The 27,623-nt window shown below is 50.7% G+C and overlaps 1 long non-coding RNA gene across 1 annotated transcript; it reads left to right on the top strand.

The window, feature by feature from the left end:
- The first annotated feature begins 7,369 nt into the window (after positions 1–7,369).
- On the top strand, positions 7,370–26,582 carry LOC108391129 (uncharacterized). The gene is made up of 8 exons (XR_012130897.1): positions 7,370–8,365; positions 9,066–9,176; positions 11,146–11,234; positions 11,906–12,145; positions 13,676–13,879; positions 18,726–18,937; positions 24,432–24,594; positions 24,701–26,582. It is a non-coding gene; the product is annotated as an uncharacterized lncRNA (long non-coding RNA).
- Positions 26,583–27,623: the final 1,041 nt, after the last annotated feature.

The raw sequence follows: 27,623 nt of genomic DNA, 5'->3' as shown, positions 1-27,623 counted from the left end.
GTTTTGCATGCATGATCTCATCCACACAACAGTCACATGAAGCAGGTACAATTACCGTCATTCCTGTCAAGAATGGTCTGCTGGCTTTCCGGATAAAGCTGCTTTCCTTGCATACACCTTGTCTCTTGACTAATTGGCAGGTCGCGCAGCAAGTGCCACCAGCCTGGAGTCGGGAACACAGCACCATGGGAGGATGTGACTGTAGGACTGGGAAGGTTCCGGCCTGACGTGATAGTCAGGGTGGATGGCCATGACATCCTGAGTCCCTGTGGCTGGGGAAGCCAATCAGAGAACAGGCGTGTCGGTCCCCAGGGCCAGCCACAGCTCTCCCCAAGCAAAGGCTGGGTAGCAGCTCCTGGTGAATTGCTCGCATGCTCAGACAGTGGCTTTAGGGATGCTCAGAGGGGAGGCAGAGGAGACAAGGCATGTTGGATTAGAGTGTGTGATGCCTACTGGTTCACTGTGCATTGTGGGCTTAAGAGAGCCAGCAGGGGGCCCTGCAGCCATGGCAGCGAGCCCCCCACTGCGGCCCTGATGGCTCCAGGTGGCTGCAGCTGTGTCTCCAGTTAAGCAGGCGGGCAGTGGGCCTCTCAGGAGCACCTGTGTGCTCTAACCACTTGACCTCATCAAATCCTCATAGAACCGGAGGTGCCTGCCATTACTAGTTCCATTTTATAGACTGGGACCTGGGGGGCTCAGAGAAGTTAAGTAACTTGGCTGAGATCGCAAAGCCAGTGAGCGGCAGAGCTGGGGTTTTGACACCCCGCCCCATTTCTAAGCCCTTGTGTTTAACTACTGCAAAATATACCATTCTTCTTCACAAGGCTGGGGTACCTGAGAGAAAGAGCTTCAAAATGGGGTGACAGAACATCCATCTGCACTGAATACATGTTCCTGCCTGGTGCCTGAATGAGTCCCCTTCTCGCAGACGCACATCTCAGGATAAACTAAGGAATACAATTGCTCAACTGGCTTCAGCTTACATGCTAGATAGATAAATGGAATTTAACAAGGGGGCCCATCAGCCCACTGACTGCACTTTCCAGGAACTCCTGGCCTCCCCTCGCAAGTGGAGAGGGTCTGTCTGCCTAGAGGACCCATGGTGAGGAAGGTGGAATACAGGGAGGGACATGAGCAACACCACCGGCAGGCTCAGTGCCTGGCTGTGTGATAGCTGCTTTTCTGTGCACAGTGTCTTAACCTTCAGAGCATTCTCAGGAGCTAAGTACTATTGTGCCCATTTTTTAGAGGCTCAGACTTGCCTGAGGTTACCCAAAAGACCCTGCTCACTGGCCCCCAACCACCTGACTGCCCTCACAGTCTGCCTGAATCTGTGATGTCCTCAAGGTCATCCCAGGGGCCGCACTCCAAACCCTTCCGCCTTCTGGCCAGTCAGCCTGCTCAGAGTTTTGGCTGCCAGGAAAGCTGGCCAGTTCTCGTCATGGCCAGCCCAGTCCTCTTAAGCCATCTCCCCAGGACGCTTGCTAGGGTGGGCGCCAGGCCTGGAGAGCCCAGCGTTGAGCTTTCTCCAGGCTGAAAGCGGGTCTGGAGGCTGAAGGTAGACATGTTCTGTCACCTTCTGTGAAAGGAGCCACTGGGAGCTGCGTCCCCCATGTGCCCGGATTTATGCCCCTGCCAAGCAGATCCGGGCAGCCCCACTGCCCACCCACCTTGGATACATGCTTCCCTGTGGCAGCTGGTGTCCTACTATTAAACCTATTCGTTTAGCTGGGCACTTGAAGGGCCCCTGTGATTTCTGTCACTCTACTGGGAGAACGGAACCAGTCCCCTGAGGATGATAGATTTCTCCTCATTTGCTGCTGCCAAGTTGTGGGTTCCTTCTGTGACCCAGAGCAAAACGTTCAAAGGATGCTTTCTCCCCAGACTACCCCCCAACAGGGGAGGGGCTTCAGAAGGGTGTTGTCCTGGGCTGCCCCACTCCTACCCTTCTGCACAATAGTAGGGAAGCTTCAGGAACTCAGAGGGCTGCAGGACTGCCCCCCAACCCTAGGCACAGTGGAAGCTGTGGGTAAGAAGGGTGGGAGGGTGGGCAGCTGGCCTATAGCTTCTGCGTGGATGTGCTCAGAGAAGTGGCTCTCAACTTTGGTTGCACATCAGAATCAGCTGGAGCTTTAAAGAGCCAGACCCCAGGCACCACCAGAAAACTGATTTTATGGGTTTGGGGTGTAGCCTGGAATCAAGATGTTTAGAAGCTCCCTGGATTATTCTCATATGCTAGCTTGAGACATTCTAACTGGTCTTGCAGGTGTGAACAGACTGAGATAGCCCCCCCGTCAAGAGAAATTGTCCAAGACTTGAAAATGGTCAGAGAGATTCCGGGTGTGCCCTCAGGGGAGTGTGGGGTGCAGCCCCTTCCCCAGCAATTGTCTGGGCCTGGACTGTGCACCTTTGTCTTTCTACTTCCTACTTTACAGCTCTGATGGGGGAGAAGCTGAGTCATAGAAAACTGAAATAATTTTTGTTCATAACAATGCAAATTGATTTTTTTTTCCCATAGAAAATTGGTTTCTGTCCTTTGGAAAAGATGGCCACAAACATTACATTTTATTGCTCTATAAGACATTGACCAGTTTTGCATCTATTAGCAAATTCATTCTAGCATAGCTGACTGCCTACATACATGGCTGATTTTTAAATTCTCCTTTCAACTGATCATAACGTCTTTTGGTTCCTTCATTAATTAACAAGTCAGAAAAGTTACTTACACATACTCATTTTATATATGAAAGTCACGTTTTCAACTTTTCGACCATTATAGTTTAGCTCCCTTCAGGGGTGCTCTCCCTGCTACCTCAGCATCCTATACACCCCTACTATGGCTCCATCCCATGGCGGTGCTTGCCTCCCCAACTATATCAGGGCCGAAAGGGCCTGCATTTTACCCTGCTCCTTAGATCTTAAGATATTGTGTACCCTGCACCTGGTACAGCATTGGGTAAAAAGTGGGCACTCAATAAATGTTTCTGGAGAGCCTCTATCTAGAGCTTACCATGATAGAATATCCGACTCACTCCACCAGTGCCCAGCTTGCTCAGACATCTCAAGGCCACGGTCACTGTGAATGTGATCCTGACTTAGTCCTTCCTTGGTCAGTGTCCCAAAGGCGAACCCCAAAGGAGCTGTGTCTCTTCACTGTCGCTCCTGTTCCCTTCCATTCCACTCTGTACTTTCTCTTCCCTTCCTTTTGTTCTTCTTAACTGTAACTTCTGGAGCCCTTGTTCCATAATAAAATAACCCCCATCCCCAATTTCCTCCATCACTTTATGGAATACCAACTGGAGTTAAAGTAGATAGGGACATAGGTACTGTGGTAAAGGAGGGCAGAGGGCATCAAGAGTCAGGAAAAAGGACTAATAACATTTAACCTAACTGCCTAAAGCTTGGGCCACCCAGTTTTGAATACACAACCCGAGGCTAAGCTTAGAAATGCGCCTGCTTTAAGTTAGATAACTAGAAGTGGGCAGCAGCCTGGGGGCGTGATCCGTGATAAGTCACATAGACAGGCTTGGGTAAGCAAGAGATAACAATTGAAGCGGTCAGGCAACTGGAGTGTTCCCTAAAAGGTTACAATATAGAATGTGTTTTAAAATTATTGTTTGTAGAAATGCGCGGGCTTCGGTGTAACGGCTGTGAAAATCCTATATAAGCAATACCTAAAGTTGCCTGGGGGTCGGCAGCTCGGGCTCCCGCCTGCGTGTCAGGGGAGGTGCTGTCGACCCCAGCTTGCTGGCTGAATAAAGACTTTGCCTGTACTTACATTTCCGTGCCTGTGTGCTTTGTTCTCTCGGGAGAACCCTGAGTTCCTGGACCCTAACACTGTAAAGGTGAAACCCCTGTCTTTGGTAAGAAAAGACCCTATCTGTCCAATCTGCTTATGTCCTTAAAGGCAGGCTGAACCCTCCTAACCATATGTGAACCAAGCCTTGGGGAAGGACGCACAAAAACGAGGTGCTGGCAGCAGCTCCCATTCTGGCCAGACGTGAACACCGCTTAGTGTTCTGTTTCTTCGAAAGGTCTTGATCGATTTTATTTGGTCTTTTGCCCTTTTCCCTATGAATTTGATAATCACCTTGCCAAGTTCATGAAAAACTGTTGGATTTTTTTATTGGGATTGCACTGAATTTTTGTATTAGTATAGTGAGAATTGACTTCTGTATAACGTTGAGTCTTCCCATGCACGAATATGTGGAATATCTCTATTCATTTTTGTCCTTCAAAAAATTGTTTTCTGTTCTCTGTATGGGTATAGTGTATCTTCTATGAGTTTTATTGTAAATATTTAATTTTGTTCTCTTGTTTTTTAATGGGATCTTATTTTTTCATTTAAAATTTCCATTTGTTCCATTGGTTATTACTGTATCTAGTATTTTGCATATTGTGTTTGTTCTATTGGTTATTGTTACTATGTAAAGATGCTACTGATTTTTATATTGATCTTAAACCTAGCAATCTTGCCAGATTCTCTTATTAATTCTGATAGTTTGTATATTCTCTTCAATTATTTATGTATCCAGTCATGTCATCTGCAAAGGATTATATGTCTTTTCAAATTCTTAAGCCTCATTTCTTTTTCTTGTTTTACCATATTGGCTAGTATATTCAATACAATTTTGAACTGAATGGGGCCATCCTTGTCTTATCTAGGACTTTATTGTAACTGTTTCTAAAATGTCACTATTAAGTATATTTTTATAGGCTTTTGATGAATCCTGTTTATCAGGTAAGAAAGTTACTTTCTAATTCTAGTTAGAGTATTTTTAAACCAAGAGTGACTGTGATTTTTGTTAGTTTTTTTTACCACTGACCATTAACCTGAATGATACGAAGAGATTTTATGATGTATTATTTTTATATTCCTAGAATAAAGCTTGATAAATTTTGATTGATGTTTGCAAAGTTCAAGTTGCATCTACCTTTATAAGTGAGCTCGGTCTTTATTTTCCTTTCTCCTCATTGCCTTTGGTTTTGGTTTTTGATTAGTTGAGTGGTCCTGCTCCCCTCCTCTTCCCCTTTTTTTCTGAAACAAGTACTTTTTAAGATAAGGATTATCTGTTTCTTGGTGTTTTGGGAGTGGGAGGCAGAGAGACATGAATACTGATTCCATTTCCTTAATGTCAATTGTTTTATTCAAATTTTCCACCCTTAAGTCAATCTTGATAATTTACAGTCTTCCAGAAAGTTATCCATTTCATCTAAAATTTCAAATACATTGACATAAAGTTGTTCATAGTATTTATACGTAATGTTAAAAATCTTGACCAACCACATCTGACATTAGGTCCCCTTTCCCATTCCTGATACTGTTTATTTGTCTTTTAATCTTTTTTCTTGCTTCCCTTGGCTACAGTTTTTCATTTTAATTAGTTTTTCAAAGAAAAACACTTGTTTTATTGATGCTTCCTATTGTGTGTTTTCTGTTTTTTGACTTTTATTATTTCTTTTATTCTATCTTCTTGAACTTTACTCAGCTGTCTTTTTTTCTAGCGTCTTGAATTGCATGCTAGACTCGTGTTTTCCATCTTTCTATTTTTAACACACAGATTCAGGCGTTTGTAGTGACCCCTGGGCACCGTGGCAGCTGCACCTCCCGTGCGTTGATGCGGACTGGACAGCTCTCACGCAGACAGACCCTCATGGCCCTGCTTCTTACGCCAGCGACTACCAGCACTTCTGCGTTTGCCGCTCCCAAGAGGAGGCTTCCCAGCCAAGAATGCGGAAGCTGCAGGTTTCTTAAGTCACAGCTGTGGAAATCACATCACTTCCGCAGCATTCTACAATTTGACAACTGTAACCTGTTGTCAAAACAGGTTGCAGGGCCAGCTCAGCTTCAAGAGAAAGAGCAATAGACTCCACCTCTTCCTAGAGGGTGACAAAGAATTTTCAGCCATCTTTCATCCACCCCCACAATGAAAATACTGCATACCTATTTATACAAAGTTCAGGAGCAGGTACAACGAATATACAGAAATAAATATCTGAATAGTGGTTACATTGGCAGGGTGTGGACAGACTGAGAAAACAACACAAGGGAATTTTCTAGGGTGCTGGCAAAATGATATTGCCTGGGGGTGTCAGTTACATGGGTGCATATGTATTTGTCAAAACTCACCAAACTATATATTTTAGAGCTGTGCATTTTACTGTATATAATTATAAATAAATAAATAAATAGCCAACAACGAATACCACATAGCCGTGTTGCCTAGTTCTCCTCCCTGTCAACACACCCATGCACACACATACGCATCAACCAGAGCCAGAGACACAGGCTTGTGTGTTTACTTGGGAAGTATCCCAGGGAGGGGCTGGGAGAGTGGGCCAGGGGGGGGCGGAGGGGAACCAACACAAGAAGGCGCCATCCCCTTTGCCACGGCCTTTGCTGACCGGTGCTTGATTTCACCAGACACCTTATGAAATGCATCTCAGAACTGGCTGCATGGAAGAGCAGAAAGGAAACATGTTACTATTGTCTCATGCCCCCCATGGGTCTGAGCTGACCTCTTAGGCATTAACTGGCTGGTACTTCTGGGTTGCCCACAGGTGTGACAGCCAGCCTCACGGGGGTTCCCAGTGACTTGCTGCTGGAATTCCCAGCCCTGCGTAGTGCCAGTGTGGAGACCTAGCACCACATATGGGCTGTCAATCTAGTGTACCTACTGCTTCCTAGAGGACAGGACACCTGTGCTTATCAGGTGCCTTTGATGAGCCTTAAAGTCCGGAAATTTCCAGATGAGGGAGTATATGGGAAGACCAGTGGATCTCAAAGTCATGCGCACATTTCCAACGGTCCTTTGCCTCCGGCAGTTGGGAGTAACAACTGATTGGGACAGGAGGGAAATTTCTGGGATGATAGTAATGCTGTAAATAGTGATAGAAGACCTTGAGATAGGCAGTGTATGAATTTGTCAAAACTCAGCAAATATACACTTAAGATCTGGGCATTTCATTATGTGTAAATTTTACCTCAAAAGAAAAAAATAAATATAGAGCTCTAGTTAATGATAGGCATGTTGAAATATTTAAGGGAAGGGTACCAATGATGGCAATTTACTTTGAAATGCAAAGATGCATTGATGGATGGATGGAAGGAAGGATGGATAGACGGACAAATAAAGCAAGAGCAGTAAATGTTAATGGTAGAATCTAGGTGACAGATGTATGAACATTCACTGTATAATTTTCTCAACTTTGTTGTGTATTTGAAAACGTTCATGACAAAATGTGTGGAGAAATAATGGGAAGTGGCTAGAGGGAGAACTCACTGGGTGTGGCCACAGAGGCTCACTCTCCTCCAGAGAGCCTCCACCTAGTGATAAGGAGAGCTGGACAGTTTGGGCTTGGTTTAGTTTGCTTCTGATCTCCCCCAGGGCTTGATATGCAGGTGAGTCAGGGCTTCAGGGAGCTCATAATTGGGAGGAGGATCTTGTAAAACAATTTTGCAGCAATATAAATTGCCTCAATCATGTCCACTTGGAGGTAAAGTGTTGTTTGTTACCCATTCTTTTGGGAGACTGTATAGAATGAAAAACACTGGTTTGGGCTCAGACAAATCCAATTTTCAATATAGCTCTATTACTTAGGAGCCGGGCTGCCTTAAGCAAGTCACTGAACCTCTCTGTTTCAGTCTCTGTTTCCTCAGGCATAGTGTGGGCATAGTCATACTTGCCTCATAAGGAGGGTTATATAGAGAATCCTGTCTATAAGACATTTTGTGCCTGACACAAATAAATTCTCCATGAATGGTAGTTTTCATTCCCCTACATACGTAAGGGAAGACACTTCCCCCAAAGTACTTGATTTTAAGTTCTGCACCACAGTTCAGGACAGCATGTGCAGGGATCTGCACCCAGAACACATCTCATCAAGCACAATATTTCTGACATGTAGTTATGCAAGCTTCTCTGCGGCCACTGTTTTTTAGCTTCTTTGGTTGTCAGTGGAGTTTGAAAAGAAAACTACCTCATCACACCATGTTCTACAATATGTCAGTGTCACCCTATTATTGGCCAGGTTTCTTTTCTTCTCACGTCTTTCTTTCAGAACAGCAGCTACAGAATGGGTGGGCTGCGTGTGTTTCATTTCTCTCTCCCTCTTGCCGCTTTCTTGGCAAGTGTCCTGTTCCGTTAGGACGCGGAGAATCAAATTCGGCCGGCGGGGGAGGCTCCCCGGGCGGCGGGAGTGCCGGGTGTTTATTCGTCACCCTCTCCCACGCGGGTTCCAGCCTCGACCCTCTGCTCAACGGGTACTGAGCGGCTCCCGGCCTCCGCGCAGCCTCACCTTTCACGACCGGGGGGGCTCTGTGCGGGTCTGCTCCTTTGGCTTTAGTGAAAAGCTGGCAGGGGAGGTAACAGTAAAGTTTTATGCTGTCATTTTCTTCTCGTTGCTAAGGGCTTCAGGGACACGTGGCTTGTTTATATTCCGACTCTGAAAGAAGCTGGCACCGAGATCACCCGCTGGGTCATTGACGCGATGGCCCTCGGGTCCCCCACCGTCCTGTCGGTGTGCGTGCAGCTGTCCCCAGCGGCCCTCCTGAAGGCTGTACGGCCCCTGCAAATGCTCGCTGAGGCTTCCCGGGGTCTGCAGAAGTCCCTGGGAGGGGGTTTACAGTTGCTGGTTCTTTTGACTCCTGGAGCTGGTGATGAGCTGGGTGGCGCCCAGGGACAGCCCTTGGGGGGAGAGCGGGACGGGAAAAGCTTTCTGCATTCTTTCCCTCATGGTTTTCCGGTTCTTTGTTCATTATTGCACCTATGACGGTTTGCTTGGGACAGAAGTCAGCGTAGCGGAGGGACAAGCGCTCAGGTTCTTGAGCAGCTGGTCCTGAGTATACATCCCGGATCCCCAACCGCGGCTGATGAGATCTTTGCCTCCAACTCTTTACTCACTCCTTGTTATCCGAGTTAGAGTTTGTCGCCCTGTGGCATGTGACTTTGCAGTCCCTCCCACTAGAAGGGGCAGAGTACTGGGATGTGGGAGGAAGTGGCCGGGAGAGTGGTCCCTGCAGAGGCCTCCAGGCTGCCGGATGCCTCTGCTTGTACTTCCTCCAGCTCGACGAGCAGAACTTGTCTTGAGTGGCTGCTCATCCCAGAATGATGCCGGGGGAGCCCCCCTGAACCCAGCCTGCAGCCTCGAGACAATCTCAGCAGACCCCAAGGACCGTGAGTAAGGAAAATAAATGTTGGCAGGATTTGGCTAACTTTTTTTTTAAAGGACCGGTTAGTAATTGTTTTAGGCGGTGAAGGCCACAGTCTGTTGCAACTCTGCCCTTGTGGTGCAAAAGCAGCCGCAGACATTTGGTAAGCAAATGATGTGGCTGTCTAATCAAATTCTATTTATGGATGCTGAGATTTGAATGTCACACAAGTCTCTCAGGTCATGAAATATTTCTCTTGAAAAAACCTTTTTTCCCCCCCATTTAAAAACACAACTATTCTTAGCTTGTGAGCCACAGAAAAACAGGTGGTGGTCTAGGTTTGGCCGCTGGCCATTGTTTGCCCACCCCTGCAGTGAGTCACTGACATCTGTAGGATTTCTTTGTTAAACACCAAAACTGATTAATGCACCCTTCTCATGGCACAGTCTTGAACAAAACACTTATCCCCCCTAAATCTCAATTTTTTTTTTAACATAAGATGGAGGTAAAAATATATTTCTCTCAGGGTAAATGAAATAATGTATAGGAATTGCTCTGATGACAAGTGCTCAGTCTATAATGATTTTATTCTATGATTCCCGTAGAATGTGGGGCTGTTTGACTCCCGGGCGACCAAAAAACAGGCTCCAAGAAGAGGCCTCTTACAGACAGACGGGCCCACAGGGAGAGGCCCAGTTGCCCCACCCAGCTGGTGCATGCTGGGAAATGTCCTGTCCTCTCCCAGGACAGATGGGGTGGGTGTGGGGCAGGCAGGGAGAAGGTGTACCTGGAGAGTTTGGCCTGGGTGCTCTCAGTAGGGTGGGTTGTGAACATAGAAACTGGTGTCTGCTTCCCGCCTGGCACTCTGAGGGCAGGAATCTGGCCAGAGCAGCTGGTGGTAGCTGGAAAAGTGGGGACTGTGATGTAATTGCCCTGGAAGAAAGGATAGGGACCCCCAACCCACGTCTTCCGATACTTGGGAGGCATTGTAGAGGGCTCACTGACGCTGCGGCTCTGTGTGAATGACCTGACACGGAGGAGAGGCGGGAGCTGTGGACTGTGAGGACTGCCCTCAAGCGAGGGGACGCCCCACCAGGGGTCAGGGGCTTGAGCCACTTGCAGGGCCTGAAGGAGACACGGGCATTCCTTTCCGAGAGGTTCCTCCATGGGGGAAATGTCCAGCGTAAGTCGGAACATCACCCCAGGGAACTGGGAGGGCAATGGCCTGGCATCTCCACGGAGGCTAGAGGGACGCAGACCAAGCCAGCGAGAGATGGGCGGCGAACCATTCATGTCCAGCTCAGAGCCCCAGAGGGGCCGGGGTGGGAGACTGAGGCCTGGGAACTTCGAGCCGGACACGAGGCAGCAGGTTAACACCGGAATGGCTTCTAATAACTAAAAGTGATGGGAAAATAGTGAGACCTGCCTGAGACATTGGTAGGAGCTGGAAAGTGACATGTGGTAGAGTGCGGCAGAAGGCATCAGTTAGAGAAAACAGAAAGCCAGTTACATGTACGGCACCTGGGTGTGAGACTGCCCAACGACCCGGCTAGGCACCTTGTCCTCAGGCCCTCCCCTCCACCCCATCTACCCTGCCAGTGGGGACCTGTTACAAGCTGGTTCCACCCTTCTGCTTAAGGAAGGAAGGAAAAGGGGCGAGGGACGAGGAGAGAGAAAGAAAGAAAACCTTTCCTGAATGGCTTGATGGCTGCTTGCAAGGACTCACGGAGGCCCAGCGAGCACCGGCCATGGCCAGGAACCCCTGAGTTAGGTGTGACTGTGGCTTCCTTCCCTAGAAGATGATTTTACTTCAGGTCATGATCTCCGTGGGTTATAAAACCATGGAAACTCAGCCAAGAGGACAGTTTACACTTCTGAGAACAAATGAACCAGACGCACCCTTCCTTTCTGGGCCCTTTCCCGGCTTTGCACTTTAAAATTTCCTGCATGGCACTTGAGACCCGGTTTGAAATTCACCTCCTCTGGCCACACAGTTTCCCAGGAACTGAGGCACAGCCCCTACCTCCTGGGGGAGAGGCCCCCCAACCCACTGCCACCACCACCAGCCTGCTTGAAATGCACAGTAAGTTACACAAAGCAAAGACCTATTTTTGCCTTCCTAAATCTGTTGACTTGGACTTATACCCACCACACTCAGAAAGCATTGGCAACTTCAAGAATTCAAAAATAGCCATCCAGGTTCGCTTCCCGTGCTTTCATGGTTTCGTTTTTCACATTGATGTCTGTGATGCAATGCAGTGAACTTTGGTGTAAGGAGGGAGGCACGAGGCATGATTTGGAAACACACTGTGTTGCCCTCCATCGGGGAAGGCCAACATTCTCAGCTTTCTCCATTCTGCACCCTCCAGAGTGGGTTCGCGTGGGTGACACGTCGTGCGGGCCCGAGAGGGGGGCACAGCGGGAGGGAGGTTGTCCTCACAAACAGTGGAGTGGGCTGGAGGCGCGGCAGTTCCAAGGACAGTACCAGAAAGAGAAGACCAGGAGTTAAGAACTGAACTCAGGGTGCTGCCTAGTGTAGGAAGTAGACATGGGGGGCCTTCATGATAGCAGGCGGGTTAGTGAGAGAGCCAGGAGAAGACTTGAGAAGACTGTAGAGGTAGTTTGGCCAAATAGTCCTTAGGAGGACAGCCCGATGAGCTGGAATTGTTTCTGCTGCACCATCAACATTTTGGGGGCAGCCCATTGCGGAAGCGAGAGCGAGGGCTCGGGGTCTGACACCCTGCCTCGTCCTAGCCTCGCTGTGTGACCTTCCTCCGAAGCCTCCATTCCTTCCTTTGTAAAGAGAAACAGCCCCGCATCTCCTGGTTGTTCCAAGGACCTCGTGAGACCATCTGTGAAGGTCCCTGCACAGCGGCCACGGCCTGGCAGAGGCTAATATGTTAATTCTTCTTCCCTGCCCTCTTCCTTCGATTCCGTAAGAGGCAAGCAGTGACTGAGGACCCGAGGGTGCGCACATTTCTTCAGGTGAAAAAGGTTAGAAGGCATGTGGGTGGGTTGCTTTGGGGGTTGGAGACAGCATGGCGAGACTGGTGGCAGGGAGTGTTGGGCTCTAAAGCAGGGGCCCTGTGCCACCCACCTGGAGGGGGACAGAGCCCAGCAGGACCCCAGTGCCCCCCTTCTTGGAGCGCTGTGTGTCTGTAGCTGGCCTGTATTTGTCTGCTGGCTTCCAGATGCCTGGAAACAGCAGGGAAGGACAGTGGGGGCCTGAAACCCTTCCTCCAGGGCCATGGGGACTTTAGGAGCCACCTTGGCACCAGAATAATTCCTATATGGACCCACCACGCCAACTGCAAAATATAAACACACCAGCAAAGCCAGTGTGTAGAGGTTTATGTGTGAGCCTGGCTTATTGGAGACCTCAGCTCTCCACAGGGTCGCTCAGCAGTAAAATGTGAATCTGAGTCACCAAGAGCCCATATTAACACCCATAGGTGTCTAAGAGCCGGGTCTTGAAATCACCTTGGTACACCACAAGGACAGAAGTTGCCCCTTCTTTGACGTTATTTTGTCATTAGTGTTAGAGAGACAGAGATAGGGACAGAGAAAAGGAAAGAGGCTGACGGACGGGGCGGGGAGAGAGAGGGAAAGAGGCAGAGACACAGCACCAAGGAAAGACTTGGCATAATGAAGTAATTTAAAGTCCAATTTTTGTCTCTTTAGAGGTTCTTATTTTTCAAGCTGCCACTGGGCTGTCGGTGGATGTCAGCACTCACATGCAAGCGCAGTGCTCCATAATCCAGCAGTGCCGGTGCCCGTGACAGCCCGAGTACGGTGACACGGCACCCACTTGTTCTTCTGACTGGGTGCCTGCCACACATCATCCATCAGCCCCAGTTGCAGGGAGTAGAGTGTTTAAGCCCTGCACTCCCTGCACACGCCATCTCTCCTACCTGCTGGAAAAGCCCGTGTAGACGGGATGCGGTGGGCTGGGGACAAAGGGAATAGGTGGCCCTGGGCACGTGCTCATTAGATGGATATTGTCCCTCCCCAGATAGGGGCTCTCTGCACAAGTGCCCCGCGGCGGGGGGGGGCGTGTCGCCAGGAGGCGACTGGGGAGCCTTTTCAATGTGCGCTCTGGCAAGTCCTCCTGAAGATTGTCCCATGCCAGCCACTGTCACACTGATATTCTGGCTCTAACAGAGGGTTCCTAGAGTAATGCCACTGGATGACTGTGTGACCCAGGGAGACAACCAGCTGGACTTAGAGGGAAGAGGTGCCAGCCCCAGAGGGTCTGTGTTTCCTTGGCGTAGCCGTGGCCAGACAGGACACACTTCTAATCCACACCTGGCTGATGGGACACCATGTGCCATCAGTGTGGATATTTCTGTCTGCTGTCTGTTCACCCCCACAGTTTTTAAAAATTATTATATCCGCAGTAATGAGAGCAGGGCCCGGCACAGAGGAGCGCCACGGATACTTGATGGGTGAAGGAAGGAGGGAGCAACGATGCCCCTGAGTGTCCCCAAAGGTGTCCCCACGTGCTCACTCCGTGTCCCTCTGCAGGTGCCCATGCCTGAGACCGCTTCTCCACAGGCCGTGGCCCCAGGGGGTGCCTTTCTCTCACTGCCCGCAGGGCCTGAGTGGTGCCTGGGTCCCTGGAGCTCAGACCGTCCTGGGGCAGACAGCCTGAGACTAACCTCTCCATCTCTGTCAGCCTGTCCTGGAAATTGTTATTTGGCTTTACGGGGCAGAGATGAGGAAGACAGGGTAAGTTCAGCCTCCAGAGTGTCTGATTCCGGGCAAAAGGGTTCAAAGAAAAGGCGCTTCCACTGGAAGGGTAGGGCCGGCTTGGCGACTGTGTTGGCTGCAGTAAATGAGAGTGCACGCAGGCCCCGGCGTTGAGGAAGCCAGTGGCGCCTGGGCAAGGGTGGTGCACTTGGGGCCCCCAGTTACTGGCCTGCCCCTCAGCACCTCGACTTTCTGGATGTGGGAGGCATGGGGGCAAACAGGCCCTCTGCTGCACATTTCTGCACCTCCCTCTGATGCTGCCAAGCCATGCAGGCTCCCCAACGGGCTGCTTAGGGGCCACGACATGATCCTGGAGCCAGAGGGCGGGCGGGAAAGGGCTTATCAGCCCAACACACTCCAGCCGTTGGTGTGTCATGTGGGATCCCAAAGCCACAGCGAGTCAAGGAGTGTTCTACCCCTGAGCCTCCCTCAGGGGAGAGAGAGAGAGAGAGAATAAAGAGGAATGAGAGAGATGAAAAGGCCTTTTTTCTTCCAAAAATTGGAACCACACTTCAGATGAAAATACTGCATCTTGAAGGTTGTGATAAGATAGAAGAGAAAATTGCTCTAGAAGCGTTTAAGACAGTGTCCCCTGCTTATCTCCCTGTGCCCCTGACAATAGCAGACAGTGTTTTCTGCTGATTGAGAAAACAGAGAATATGGAACAAAAGCTGTCTTTAAATCATGTCTCTGAGAATATTAGCCCATTTTTAAAAGTGTTTAATTTCAAGGCTTCAACACATACTTTTAAAAAGTGAATCCATGAGGCAATCGTGGGGAGAAAGTAAAATGTGGCGACGAATTAGTGTGGGTCCTGCCCACTTGCCCAACCGCTCCATCTTTTCTTAAGCTGTAAATGCAGTTTTCCAAGCCACCTGGCTTCTTGGATGCTGTATATTTAATTTGCGTGGAACTTTCTTACAGATCGGGTGCTTTTAAACCAGGATTTCATCAGAGCCAGTGTAATGATCACCCAGGAAGGGTGAAGCCCACCTGCTGGTCGGGCGGCTCTGTGCTCAACTTAACGGGCAGCTGCCCTGGCTGGTTCTCATCAGAGCAAATGCATCACTTGCTGTTGGGAGTTGACTTGTGTCCCCCCAGATCCATATGCGAGAGCCCTGACTATCTCAGAATGTAACCTTATTTGGAAGTAGGGTTGTTATAGATGTAATTGGTTAAGATGCGGTCAGTAGGGGAGCCCTCGTCTAATATGGCAGGTGTCCTTATAAGAAGGGGAAATTTGGACCCAGAGATGCACATTGAGGGAGACAGTGTGAGAACCCAGGGAGAAGATGGTCGTCTGTGAGCCAAGGAGAGAGGCCTGGCCAGATGCTGCCCCATGGCCTCAGGAGGAGCCAGCCCTGCCTGCCCACACTTTGATGTCAGACTTCTGACTTCTAGAACTGTAAGGGAATAAGTTCCCATTGTTTAAGCCACCCAGCTTTTGGTACCTTGTTACGGCATCCAGGAACTCATACTTTGTTGCAAAAGCCCCTACATCTACAGATGCAGGAGGCTGCCTCAGTTTCCCCAATGTGGGGCAGGGTTAGCTTTACTCAGCCCTTCCCTCGTACCTCTCCCTGCCAGCCCTCACCCACCTGACTCTCACCTGGAAACACAGTGCAGGAGACAGGTGGGGTGAGAGCAGCCTGCCGTCCGCACAGCTCCTCCAGACCACCAGGCCCTGCTCTGGCCACCGCAGCGGAGCTGATGTCCCAAACATCGTCCCCTGGTGGGCACATCCCCAGCTGCTAGGCGGGCATCTTCCCCAAGACTCTCAGACCAGCCTGGGTAAAACATTTATTCACCTTTCTAAAATGCTGACCGCTTGACCCAGGAAAGCCTGGCTTTCTAGAACATCCCTTTATGCTCAGAACGGTTGTCTGGACACTTGCCCCTCAGAGGCCTGCCTGAACCAGTCGGGCAGTGAGAGCGTATTCTGAGTGCTGCTGTCCCTGAGAAGCCTTGGCTTGGCCCAGGGCCTGAGCTCGTGCGCGCAGACCCGAAGACTCACTTGACACGGCTGCCCATGTCATTGCTGCCATTGTCTGAGTGCCCGCAGGGCCGGGGGCTGCAGGGGTGGGAGCCGGGGCCTGATCAGCAGACACTTCACGGGGAATGATGGGAGGTGATTCTGGTGTGAACAGGCCGGGTAGGACCGACATTCTGAGGGGGGAGCAGCAAAGCCCACTTGGGGGGCACAAGGCATGAATGACAGAGGACTGGGCAGCACGGGGCTGGAAGAGAAGTTCTGTGGCTTTAAGCTACCCCAAGTGGGCATTTGTCAGGGCAGCCACAGGACACAATACAGGGCCTACTGTGTGCCAAAGCTTCACATGCATCTCCGTCAGATCCTAACAACACCCCAGAGGCGGGGAGCGGCTAGGTTTCCCAGCTAAGGAAGTTTGCTCCGGTGGGCTGCAGGGCGGGAGCTGGACCCTCCTCAGAGGGTCAGCCCTAGGGAGGGATACCTCGGTGCCCCTCGGCCCACCAGGACACAAATCCCTCAGTGCCTCCCCGGTGACACCTTCTCCCTCCTGGGCGGGGCTGGTCTCCCCTCTGCATCCTTGTTTCACTCCGGCCACACTCTGCCCCCTCTGGCCCCTGGTGGGCCGAGGGGTGGAGTCTGGGTGCCTGCAGGAAGGCTGAGCTCACCCACGGAGGTTGGGAAACCTTCTAGGGACGGGACCAGGCCCCCAGCAGGATGCCCAGGACCCGGCCCTTGGCAGGATGCACAGCCGCAGCCATTTGCTCCCCTGCAGGTCACCCGAGGCCCATGCCAAGCCTATTGCTTTCCAGAGGGCTGGCCCCTGGCGTTTCCCAGAGCGGTGTCTGAGACCGGCTCGAGCTATACCTACAGCGTCCTCCTGAAGTTGCGCAGAACCCTGGTTCATGTTCTGGAACTGCGGTGATCCTGGGGGCCACTAGATGGCAGTGAAGACTGAGTCTGGGCCAGTCTAACCAAGAGGGGCTGGAAAGGTGGGGGACCCAGAAGACCCAGGGCCAGGGAAAGGGGGGCGCTTGAGCCTCCTGCGTTCATGGGGGGGCCCGGGAAGGGGGACCAAAGGGTCAGCCTGTGGTGAGGATGGGCTGGGCGCCCGATGGTTCGATGCACAGGAGCCTCTTGGACGGAGGTTCGTTGGGAGTCCGCCTGTGTCCTCCATTTTGAAGCGGGTGACTTCCCAGAGCCCCAGGTGCTCCTCACGGGGTTCCAGGGCCAGAAGCTGCCTGGCCAGACGGTGCCCACCTGCATGTCAGGCCAAGCAGGCCCAGATGGGGGGGCACCACAGTGGGGCAGACTCCTAGGGGCACACAGGCCACTGCCTACCAGCTGACATGCTTAACCTTTCCTTACCTGTGAGCTGGGGGCAATGACAGTATCTTCCTGGCAGGGGGCACAAGCCGGTGTGAGGAAAGGACGCGCGGTGCCTGGCACCCGGCCCCGCCCAGAGCACACGCCGTCGGCAGCACTGCCAACTTCATCCTCCTCCTTGTTCTTAGTGGTAGAGGCAGGTCCCAGAAAGGCGGGTCAGCTGTGAAAAAACGGCACCAAACCTGACGTGACTCTTGCGCACGCACGGACAGCCCAGACACAAGAAGTCCAGCTCGGGTGGCAGTGTGCTTGTCTGGCCTCCCTCTAGACGCAGCCCCTTGCTGTGGGTTGCTCAGCATTGCCCGTAGATGTACCCAAGCCCCCTCCCTGACCACCAGGGAGGGCCCTCGGCCTGCCTTTATTTGTGATGATGGCAGGCCATACAGAGTGGTGTCCTGGAGGGGCCCCAAGGTCAAGAGAACAAGGCCAGTCCAAACGTCAGCCCAAGGGCCAGGCTGAGAGCGGGGCCCACTGTACAGAACCAGAGGGGAAGGGAATGAGGTGGGCAGAAGGGCAAGAGGTATGGAGGCCTGGGGGCAACAGGCAGGGGAGGAACTCTGGGGAGAAAACATGGAAGGGTGGCAGCCATGTAGGGCATTCGGCAGCTGGCTTGGCTGGCTGGTTATTGAGGTGAGCAGCGCTGAGCAGGGGAGGGTACAGCCTGGGGCACCCTTGCTGGGTTTGTTGGGGAGTTTTGTTTGGTTCTCTGGAGGGACATGGGTGATGGTCATGGGTTAAGTCAGGGGCCCGCGTGTCCCTCCCATGAGTAGCTCTGTGCAAAGTGGCTGCAAGTAAAAGCATGAGGCCTCCTGGTCACTTTGAGCACCCTGCCCTCTATTCACATCACGTACACTAGACACGATCCTTCCAGATTAGCTAGTATGTCCAAATCTTTGGGGACCTTAGAAGAAGCGTCAATGATCAATTGCCAGCAAGCCTGGCCAAGTTCAGTTTCCCTGAGCTGAGGTCACAACTTTCCTGTAAGATGCTTCACAGCCTCTTTGGATCTGGGGCTAACAGTGATGTAAAGGCAACAGGGAAGGTTAATGAAGACATTTTAACTCTTAAAAAATAAGTATATAGTAATAGGTAGCATTTATCAAGTGCATACAGTCAATCAAGCATTTTGTGTGCATTACCTAATTTAATTCATGGTAGCCCCCTGAGATAGGCCCCCCACCCTTCATCTTACAGATGAAGGGACTGAGGTTCCAGGAGGCTCAGAGATGTATGTAGTGTCCCAAATCAGGAAGCCTTGGGATCGGGGTTCCAAGCAGGCCCTGGCTCTGTTGAGCCCACTCTGTACAAGATGTTGACCAAGTGTGCAAAAAAGTTCAACATCACAATGAAAGATGAGGAGCTGAACTACGATGAGAAAAGGATTCGAGGAAAGGCTTTGGGTTGCTGATTGCTTACCCTATAATTCCATGTTCCTTAAAATCACTTTTGTAGAACCTTATGAAAGATTACATGGAAAGAAGGCTCTGTGGAAAAAATGGTTTGGGCAATGCTGGTTGACGTGTTCCTCGCATGGTGTCGCACGCCATCGTGGGGAGAAGCTGGGAGATGATGTCTGGAAGCCCAGACCGGGTCCCTCCAGGACTTGAAGCCCCTTCCCACTGCTGTTTTTAGTCTGTGTCCTCTCACTGTGATAAGCCATAACTGTGAGTATAACAGATCATTTTTTTCTGAGTTCTGTGAATCTTTCTAGAGAATTACCAGATCTGAGGGTGGTCACGGGGACTCCCAAATTTTGCACATAGCAAAAGGGACTTTGCAGGTATAATTAAAGTTACAGATCTTAAAACAGGGAGATTATTTTGGATTATTGGCAGGGAGTGGGAGGATCTAATCACATGAGCCCTTAAAAATGGAGAACTTTTTTCCAGTAGAAGTCAAAGAGGAGGCAGAGAAGTGTGACGTGATAGAGTGTGACAGGGACGTGACCTGCCTTTGTTGCAGGGGGGCACATGGGAAGCATAAGGAACACCAGCATCCTCCAGAAGAAAAAACTGGCCCCAGCTGACAGGCAGCAAGGAAGGGGGAACCTCAGTCCAACTGAACTTGATCACCCAAAAAGCCTTGGAAAGGGATTCTTCCCAGAGGTTCCTGCTCAGAGCCCAGCCTGGCTGACACCTTGATTTTGCCCTTGTAAAACCTGGAGCAGAGAAGCCAGCAGAACCAACCTGTGAGCTAATAAATTTGTGCTGTTTTAAGCTGCTGAGTTACAGCAATTTGTTACAGCGGCGAGAGGAAATTAATACACTCGCCCATCATGGATTCTTTGCTTTCCTGTTTTCTAGACCAAATCGCATCATCTCAGGCCCTCCGCCAACAGTATCCCCTCCCGGCTGTCTCTGTCGGTCGCTGTCAGTCGCTCTCTGCTCTAGCTGCAAGGGTAAACCCTGAGTGCTAAAACCTAGAGGTCCTTTTGAAGTCCTCTGTATAAAACAGGGTCTTTGAAGCTTGGAGGGAGAAGAGGGCAGACAGGGAAGATGTGAACGGCCCAACAAAAGCCGTTTTGAATTCCAACACAAAGATTCCGAACCAGAAGCCTTCTTCAGCACACAGATGGCATGGAAAATTAAAGTTGCTTCAACATAATTATCTAGCTTTATGCTGAGTTAAAGAAGCCAGACGCAAAAGAGTTCATTCTGTGTGATTCCATTTCTGTCAAGTTCTAGAATAGGCAAAACTGATCTATGGTGACAGAAATCAGAATAGCGGCTGCCTGCCAGCAGGATTTGGGGGGTCAGGGTGGAGGTGGGGATTGCCTGGGAAAGGTGTAAAGGAACTTCCTGCAGGGAGAGAGATGTTCCATATTTGACAGGCGTGTGGGGTACACCAGGATATGCACTTGTCAAAAGTCACCCAGCTGTATACTTAAGACATATACTTCTCAATGTGTTGCATGTAAATTATACTTCAATTAGAAATTAGGAAAATAATTGCTTAGAAAAAAATAATTGCATATCATGAACTTGTAGAGGAGGGCGCTGCAGCTTTACAGGCAAAGAGAACCGATGTCTCTCCTGCGTCCAAAGAGCGCGCGTGTCAGCAGGTAGGATTGGCTGTGGGGCTCGAGGGCGGCGGACAGACACTGTTCTGCTTTGGCTGCTCTCCGAACCCCGTGGGTCCTGACTGTGTAGGGTGATCATCTGTGTGTCAAGGACTGAGAAAGGATGAGAAGCTCTGGTATGGGTTAGGTCTGCCAAAGCAGAGCCTGGAGCACAGGCCATCTAAGGGGACAGCATTGGGTTTGAGGCACCCCGCGCTGCTCCGCCCGCCAGTCACATGCAGGAGAGGCTGTGAGGGTGTTAAGTGCTCAGAGGGCCACCAGAGTGAACAGCAAACACTTCCTCAAGCACAGAGGCATTAGAGCCTCGGCGGATCCTGCAGAGGTTAGTGGTTGGTCATCACTGGCCATGCCTGCTGGGGGCAGGGGCCTGTCTCTCAGAGTGGGGACTGTGGGGCAGGGAGCTCCGTCAGCCCCGCCTGCAGCTCCCTGGAGCACCAGGTGAAGTGGGAGGGATACATCTGACCCACTCCCTTGCCAGACAGACAGGGCCTGGGCTCTGGCTTTGTGTACAGATGCCAGGGAACCTGTGTCAAGGCTGCAGGCTGTGGTGCCTACGGGAAGCCCAGGCCCCAGGGCAGACCAGCAGGACAGGGCCGTTCCCATCATCAGGCCTAAGGGATGGATGGACAGAAGACAGCGTGGAGTTCAAAAAGGAGCAATGTCCTAAAAACAAGCACAATGGAGGCAGGGACTCAGGATGCCGAGGCTGGACCGGTCCTGAACCCATGGAGCCTTTAAGACATGCTGGCAGCAGCCTGCAGGTGGACTGCGGGGGGAGAAGCATTCTTTCATCTATCCAAATGCAAGTTTCCTACTGAGAGGAGCTGGTTTCAACACAGACTCTAAGAAGCCCAGGGCTGGCATTTGACTTTAATCTATTTTAACCTCTAGATGTAGGGGTGCATGGGTAAATTTTAACAACTGACTCTCTGGACCAACAAAAAAAGGCCATGATTTATAGTATCTACCAATTTTTATGGTATAAATACTGCCACTGTGGCTGATTTCAATTCATCAGCGCCAATGACAAGACAAGCCATGTCATTATTGAGTATTTCTACCATATAAATGCAATAGACATAAATAACCTCGAGACCATAGATAATAGTAAAGCAATTCGGAGGTGATGAATTTGAGTATTCATTATCTTCTTATATAATCTCTGTCACTGTAAGTTTACATAACTTACTTTTTAAAGAACGGCTGTTCAACAATTGCCAAATTCCTGAAAATTTCACCGTCTCGTGAGCCAGGATGAGCTGGTTCCAGAAACCCACTGTTTAGACCAAATCCAAGAGAAACAAAAGCTGAGCGGGAAGTTTGGCCAGTAGCCAAGCCATCGAGAAGTCCAGTTGGAAGATTAGGGCTTTTCTAAGCAATGGTCTCCACGGAGATAACGCAGCCCCTGGGAGCGTACTGAGCAGAAGCGGCCCTCGGTCAGCAGGCGCCCAAGAGTCAGGCTCTCACCTTCCCTCAATCCCACCCCACTGGTTCCCTGGGTGTGACTGGAGTACCTGGGATCTTCAGGCCTTAATTTACAGTTTCTGCCGATTTTCATGCCCTTCTCGACAGTTCTTAGTTTCATGTCCTCTGTGTGGATTTCAGGGCCTACATGTTAGAAGTTTGAGCTCCATGTCTACTCCTGTTTGTCAGTCATTCTCAATCGAACCCTGAGGTCACCTGGGAGGTTTTTAAAATTTCAGAGACCTAGGTTCCACACCACCCCCAGCTTTGGGATTAATTGCACTTGGGTGCAGCCAACAACAGGCAGTTTAGAAACTCCCCAGGTGGTTCTAATGTGCAGCCAAACTCAAGACACGGTTCACTTTAGTTAATTCCTTCAAACATTCATTCATCAAACGCTGACTTCCTCCCATGTGCCAAGTCCCTGATATGATGCAGGCACTGGGGAAGTAGGTGCCGAAGCCACATCCCAGGCTTTGAGGGGCTTAGAGTGAAAGTCCGGTGGGGAAAACAGGCCACCAAGTAGAGTCGTGATGTCTTTCCCCCAGCACCCACGGCGTCTGTAATAGACTGCGGAAAGTGATCACAAGTTCCTCCCGCCCCTGCAGGAGGTCCCTTTGCAATGTGACTTCGCCGATCCCTGCATCCCGAGGCCACGTCTGCTTTCCATCTCCCTGACTGGCTCTGGCCCTGTGATTTCCTAGGCCAATAGCTGTGGCAGGAGGAGCGTGGAATAGAGTCAGGCGACCTATGCATTTGTAGGCATCATCCTTCACACGACTGCCCTCCATTCAGACACCAGCCACAGATCCAGGGGTCCCAGGGCCACCCTCACTTGAGATCAGCCGACTGCAAATCTGGGGGTCCGCACAACCACCCGCAGGTCGGACAATTCACTTAGAATGACTCACAGAGCTCCGGAAGGTGCTATACCTACTCTTGCAGTTTTATTACAGCAAAAAGATTCAAATTAGAACCAGGCAAAGGGCCAGGTGAAGGGCAGGTAGGGGTCCAAACAGGAAGCTTCCTGTCATCCTACTCCTGGGGCCCTGGACCGTGTCCCCTCCTCCTGGCTACGATACGTGATGATACTCAAGCATCGCCAACCAGGGAAGGCCCCTGAGCCTTGGTATCCACAGTCCTCCTGGGGCTTGATCCCACACTGACTGCCACATGCTGCCCTTCATGCTCCTCCAGAGGTGGCGACTGACACGGCATGTCCCAAAGCCCATCATGAGTCACACTGTTAGAATGTCCCATCTGACAGGACATTGCAGGGGCTGAAAGACCACCTCCTGGTAGCTGAGGGCAGAAGCCAGCCCTCTCTCTGGAAAGGTTAATTGTTTACTCAGATGCCATGTGACTTCTGAGCTTAGACTTCAAGAGGCCTCGAAGTTTCTGTTCATACCTTCCAGGAATGTTTCTGCCGCCTTGTGAAAAAGCCCAGGCTGGCCTCCCTGGGGGGAGATGTCACCCGACAGCCAGACAGTTAGTAAGGCTATCAGACTGTCCACCTCAGCGGACCCACCAGATGACCACAGCCATGTAAGCAACCCTAGACTAGGGTGCCGGATGAGATACAGGAATGCCCATTAAATTTGGACACATATAAACCATGAATACTATTTTAGCATAAATTTTTGCCTGGGATATACTTATACCAGAAAATTATCTGTTGTTTCTTGGGCATCACATATTTTTATTTGCTAAATGTGGCAGTCCTACCAGAGATGAGACTATAGAAGGCCCGGTCAGCATGGCCCCACTGGGACTGTTGACCCTTGGAGTCATGAACAGATAAAATAGTTGTTGTTTTAAGCTACTAAGTTTTCGGCTGGTTTGTTCCACAGCAATAGATAAGGGATGCAGCACCCCAGATGGTCAGTCTAACCCAGGGATTCCCAAACTTTACTGTGCATTAGAATCTCCTCGAGAGCCTATTAAAAGGCTGTTTGAAAAAAATTAATAGTATTTCAGGCTTAACCTAGAAAAATGTTTTTATGTGAAATCCTGTGCTTTTCATTTTATAAAATCTTAGGAATTTTTATTTAGGAAATTTCATTTCCTTAGGAAATTACATGAGGTATTAAGTTCATATTCTGTTGAACAGTGTTTAAAGCATGGTAATTACACTAGCTAATAAAATACAGTTTAAAAAAAACAGTTTGCTGAGGTCCACCCCTAGAGTTTCTGGTTCAGTGGCTCTGGGATGGGGTCCAAGAATCTGCATTTCTAGTAAGTTCTCCGGTAAGGCTGCTGCTGCTGGCCTGGGGGCCACACTCTGAGAACCACTGGTCAGTGTGATCCAGGGAATTCTGTTTCTGTGGCCAGTGACTGGTTCAGGAATGAGCACGTGGCCCTGCACTGACCAGTGGGGGCTGAGGACGTCTGCTGGCGGGCTTCCAGACAGGGTCTCAGTGGCTCTTTTCTTCCTTTGGAGGCCGTTCTGTGGATTGCAGGCCTGGGATGGCCTCAGCCACCTGGCACCCTGAGTGGACCCAGCCTGGGGTCACAGCCAGCACCCTGGGGAAGGTGGGCAGGGAGGGGAGGAAGCTGGGTCCTTGTGACATTGCTGATCAGCTGACCCCAGCCTGCCCCCCACCCTTCCCCCACAGCTCCTCTCTGGAGATAGCAAAGCCCCTCACTGATGAAGCCAAACTGGTTCAGGGTCTCTGTTACCAGAGCTAAAAGTACCAAAACTGAACCACCAATAAGTGATGGCCGAAGTGGTGTGACAGATGCTCAGTGGAGACTGGTGCAGTGCCTGGTACAGCTCAGGTAGGTGCTTCAGAAAGTTTCATGGATGGAGCTGGTGATGATGCTGGGAGGCAGGGGTTGGCATGTGATGGTGGGAGAAAATGCCAAGTTTTCTCCTTGTGGCCAGGTTTCAAGGTCAGAAGGAAGCCCCAGGAACCATTTGGCGGTCAGTACGGGCAGTGCTGTGTGCACCTGCTGCATGCAGCCATCCCACCACTGCGGACTTTGGTTCACCCTATGAATGGATGCCCTGAGCTGCTGAGAGACTGGAGGGGCGCGGGATGGCCAGGGGTCTCTCCAAGCTCCTCTAAGCTCCCGTGGAGTGGGTGGAGGAGGTGGGGCTGCTTCCTCACTAATTTCATGTGGGGAGACTGCTTTACAGTCTCAAGAATTAAAAGGGATTTATGCTCCTGGTGCAGGGTTTTGGGAGACAAGCCCTCAGTTACTGGATTAGCACCACCGGGCAGAGACTGACCTACCTTTCCTTAGGGGGCCTGGTGAGCAGGACAGCAGAATCTCAGAAGCATTTGGCCACTGTCCAAACCCTGCTCTGCGGCTGCTGGGCCTTTGGTTTCTTTTGGACATGGTCTAAAAATAAAAATAAGATCCAAAGTCCTTAGCAAAGGCCATTCAGCTCCCGCATCATGACTGAAGTCCTTTCTCTAAAAAATACGGGTCCTGAACAAAGCGAGGGGGAGGGATGGGAGGCTGACGGAGCCTGCGGCCTCCCCCATGCCCCATGCCTCAACCACACAGGCCAGAACCTCCGAGAAGTGGGCAGCCAAAAGGAAGAACTAATTTGACTATAAAGGGGTAATTTTGTAAAAGTCAGGCTTGAAAGGAGTCAATAGTGTGACTTTTTTTTTCAATTGAGATAAAATTCACATAACATAAAACAACTATTTTAAAGTGAACAATTCAGTGGCATTTAGCCCATTCACAATGCGGTGCAACCACCACCTCTAGCTCCCAAACATTCTCTTCACCCCAAAAGGAAACCCTGCACCCATCAGGCAGCTGCCAATCTCTGTCTCTACAGTTTTACCTATTCTGGATATTTCACATAAATGGGATCATGCAACATGTGGCCTTTTCTGCCTGGATCCTTTCACTGAGAATGTTTTCCAGGTTCATTAATATTATGTTATGTATCAGTGCCTCATTCCTGCTTATAACCAAGCAATATTCTCTTTTATGGCTGGACCACAGTTAGTTTATCCTTTCATCTGTTGATGGACATTTGGGCTGTTTCCACCTTTGGCTCTTTTGAATAAGGCTGCTTGAACATTCATATGCCCTTATTTATTTGAATACCTGTTTTCAATTTGTTTGTACATATGCCTAAGAAGTATGTCTAGAAGGGAAGTCTAACAAGTCTGTGTGTGCTGGAACACACACATGTTCACATGTGCACCTGCACATGCGTGTAAACACACACACATGTGAGATACCCAGAGTCGGGGGGTGTTGGGAAAATGTTACTGCTCGAGCACCCCTAAGATGATATACGAGCAGCTAAGGGGCTGGAGTAAAATGAACCCAGGAGTTGGCATCATGCAGACTCCCACACTCAGAAGGAACACATGGTCCGCCCCACCCGGAATGGTCAAATAAACGATGGTCCGTCCCGAAGATGGAATACAGTGCAGCTGCTAAGACTATTTGCCAAGACTAACGCCCCTGGGTCATGAGACTGTGGGCAAAGGAACAGGCACAGAGCAGGAGCACGATGTGCCGTAGGACCTCTGTGTGGTGAAACAGCCTTTGCACAGATGAGACCTGGGAGAAAATGCATGATGAGACCGTGGCCTTTACTTTCCTTCCTTGAACTTTTGTGTTTTACAAATGTTCTCTATGGCCAGCGTTAGGACTAAATGAGTTCATGTATCTGACAGACTTAGAACAGGGCTTGCGGCAGAGGAAGTGCTGCACAGGTTTTGGTTTTTGTTACAATGATTTATGCTTCTTTCTACCCTTCCTCAGGTTTGGAGCTTGTGGGAGGGAGGGCATCCGGCAAGGCTGGGGAGGGCAGGGGCTGGTCCAAAGGATGCGGCAGGAAAGGCAGCGTTTCCGTCCCTGGCAACTGTCCCGGGGTGGGGAGAGAACCCGCCCCTCGCCTCCCCTCCCCACCCCGCCGCCGAGATCCCCGCTGCCTCTAGAAATGCTGCAGGGGGGCCTCCAAGCGCTCGCAGCGGATTGTTGCTGTGAAAGGTATAAAACAGCATTCGGCCAGAGCCCAGGGTGACACCTGAGGATGGCTTTAGTCGCGGAGATACACGGTTTTCAGGTATCCAGGGGGCTCTGCCTGGTGTGAAGCACCTAAATACAGGTCTTTTTCCCCAGCACGTAGGTGCTTGTACCCGCTGCCTCCCACCCACCTTGCAGGTATTGGGAAGGCACCTGGACCCCAGGTGTCCAGACGCTGTACCTGAGAGGCTTTGCCACAAGGGGGAGCTCTGGGCACCTCTAGTTGTTCATGCGCAGCCCGGAAAGGACAAGAAGGAAAATCATTTTCTTCTCCAGGCAAGGGGCGATGTTTTAGACGCAGCGAATCATTCCTAACACAGGGTGGCTCAGACAGGGCTGGGGAGCGGCTGAGGAGAAGGTCTGGAATCATTTCCCTGTCTGGCCTCAGGACAGGGCCCAGAGGTGTCGGGAAGGCTTGGCCAGCAGCCCACCTTGCTCTTCCCAGGGGAGCAGCTGGCCTGTGCAGGTGCCCAGGGGCTGGGAGGCAGGAGACTGGAGGCAGACCGTGGGTGCCCATAGGGGCCAAGGGGTTCAGAGCTGGCCCCTCCCAGCCCTTCTGCCCGGTTGTCTGGAAGCTCCCTGAGGGCAAATAGTGGAAAGAACAGGCTGGGCAGCAGTTTCTGGGATTAACACAAGGGCTTGGGCCTCAAATGTCTGCTCAGAGTTGAGGCCTGTCAGTTACAGCTCTCGAGAGCCTCCTACCACACAGCAGCTGAATGCCAAAGTGTGTGCATGAGTGTGTCAGACAGGGCATGCGAGTGGGTGTGACTCTGGCCAGGCATGCAAGGCAGGTGTTCTGACCG

This window comes from Manis javanica, chromosome 4, assembly GCF_040802235.1.
Source record: "Manis javanica isolate MJ-LG chromosome 4, MJ_LKY, whole genome shotgun sequence".
NCBI lineage: Eukaryota > Metazoa > Chordata > Mammalia > Pholidota > Manidae > Manis > Manis javanica.
Note: the sequence above shows the minus strand (reverse complement) of the source record. Positions and strands in the feature narration are given on the sequence as shown.